This window comes from Garra rufa, chromosome 1 (assembly GCF_049309525.1).
Source record: "Garra rufa chromosome 1, GarRuf1.0, whole genome shotgun sequence".
Lineage (NCBI taxonomy): Eukaryota > Metazoa > Chordata > Actinopteri > Cypriniformes > Cyprinidae > Garra > Garra rufa.
In genome coordinates, this window is record NC_133361.1 from 50,107,369 (window position 1) to 50,110,236 (window position 2,868).

Sequence of the window (2,868 nt, forward strand, 5' to 3'; positions counted from 1 at the left end):
GAGCATGGTAGGAAGGAAAACTACAGCATGAGCTGAGCCTACTGGGAGATCTCAAGAGGATGTCCCCATCCAGAGGATGGAGGTTTGAAAATCCAAACTCAAAATGTTCTTTGGGTGACATTAAAATGAGAAATAATGTAGCCATAAAGAAGAAAAAAAATGGGAAGATAAAAATATCTCTTAATACATCAATACTATCTTTGCAATCCTTGTTCCACAACTGCTTTGGTCTCAAGTGTTTTCAAAAGCAATTAAGAACACAGACCAAACACAAAAAACTATTATGTGCAGTTTGTTGGTAAAGTGTATTTGCATGGATGCTTGTGAACAAGATTTATGGTATACTAGTGGTCATAAGATATGTGCTTTTAAACCAGTGTCAGTATTTACAGTGGAGTGTTGCCAATGGCCAATTTAAAGCACATATCATTTACTTTAGTTAGGGTATCCATCATATTTAATATAACGCACTAATGAGTACAGTGTCAATTCAATGTCAATTCACTTAATGTTTTGCATATGGTAGGTTTATTAAAGATACAAATCTTTAATTCAAGATAAATATGTGACCCTGGTCCACAAATCCAGTCTTAAGTAGCACGGGCATATTTGTAGCAATAGCCAACAATATACTGTATGGGTCAAAATGATCGATTATTCTTGTACGCCAAAAATCATTAGGATATTAAGTGAAGATCATGTTCCATGAAGATATTTTGTAAATTTCCTACCGTAAATATGATTGCTAAGAACATCATTTGGACAACTTTAAAGATGATTTTCAAAAACATTTTTTTAGATTCCAGATTTTCAAACAGTTGTTGACATACATTAATGGAAAGCTTATTTTATTTTTCAGCTTTCAGATGATTTTTAATTTTATTGATGAATGAATTTTAATTTCAAAAAATGTATCCTTATGACTGGTTTTGTGGTCCAGGGTCACATATACTACAAATTAGTGTTGTCACGATACTGGAATTTCTAACTTCGATACGATACCTTGAAAAATAACGATATTCGATACTATTTTCGATACCACAGAGAAAAAAACTGCCACAATATTAATAAAAAATTTCTTTTTTAATTTAAAGATAAATATAGTCTAGAACATGACAATGATGTATATGCATATGTACACTACTACAGCCGTGTTCAGCTTCTTAGCTTCATTTGAGTTTGAGCTTCAAACTTTATTTGCTGTTCAAATACAACTGGTAGTGTAGGTCGTAAACTTTTTCTTTTTCTTTTTAGACCACAAGTATCTAACTAATCTTAGAACTTAAGTTAATGGTAAAAGATATTTGTTAGTTAACATGAATAAACAATGAAAAATACTTTCAAAACATGTATTAATCTTAGTTAAAAATTAATTTAATCTATAATTTACTAATACATTAACCAATTAAAATCCAAAGTTATATCTGTTAATATTTTTTATTGGACCGTGCTAACATGATCCGTTGTATTTTTATTACCTACCGTTATCAAAGATTCAAATATTCTGTAACAAATGCATTGCTCATCGTTCATAAATGCTGGTTAATACATTAACATTATTTGAACAGATTTTAATGCCGGATTCATAATCAACGATCCATGCAAGCAAATATGCGTGCGTCACACACGAAAACAATGCTCAGTTGCTCACTGGATAGACATTAAGACAAATCACAGAATTTAAGTAATGTTTTTTTTTTTTTTTTTTAAATAAAGTTAAATAAGCGCAGTTAATTTACATTTGACCGCAGTTAAAGTATTTACTCATCTAAGATTCCTCAATCTGATTATATTAACGAACTACGGTATAAAAGAACGGGACAACATTCATATAACCAACAATGAAAGGCAATCTTATTTAATGATTCATTAATGTTAAAATGAGAACAGTTCTTCTTTATATAGATCCGGGTGTCTGTCTTTCAGGTGCTTTGCGAAATTAGTGGTGTTAGCACCTTTTGTTAGCACTGCTCTGTAGCAACTCTTACATATTGGCTTGCTTGTGTACTTCGGCTTTCCATGTTCGTTTGTTTCATATCCGAAATATTTCCAGATAGCACTCCTGCTGTGCTCTTTATCAAACAAAGCCGGTCGCGGGGTGCCGCGCTCTCCTTTCTATTCGCTTCACTTGAATGAGACGAGACAGGCACCGCGGTCACGTGTGGTGTTTGTCAACTCGCCTTTGTGGAGAAGTGAAAGTGACAGCTCGGCTAGTATCGATACATCGGGAAATTAGTATTGGTATCGTTCGGATATTTCAGTATCTTTATATTATATTTTTACAACACTACTACAAATACTGTCTTATATACTACACTGTATACAATTATAAATAATAAAAAAAATAAAAAAAACACAATTGCTTAACAATTATTAAAAAAATGACAAAATATTTGAAAAATATTTGCACTTAATTAAAATATTTAAACAGAAAAATGTTAATTAATAGAATTATCTTATTAAAATAGTATTATGTTGTGTTTTTTTTTAGCACAAGGCCAACCAGACAGTTTTCAGTGGATGCTCGGATAAAAGCCCAGTCAAAAAGTCATTATATGAGGTAACCAAACTACATTATTGTAGACAGTGCAACCTTAATGCGCACTCATAACGAGTAAAGAGAGACAGAAAGAGGAGAGACTTATGAAACCGAGTGCTTTGGACTCACGTTCATTTTCCTCCGGCAGCGGGAGAGGTTGAGCAGCAGAGAGACTTTGAGCTCACGGAAGGTCTTCAGGTCCTCTGTGAAACCCTCTCGTGGGAACTTCTTCAGAGCGTACTGGTACCGTTGGGCAGCTTCTTTCACCTTTCCTTTCTGGATCGGCAAGACATTGTTACTTTTGAATTTACTCTCTTGATATATGTTTA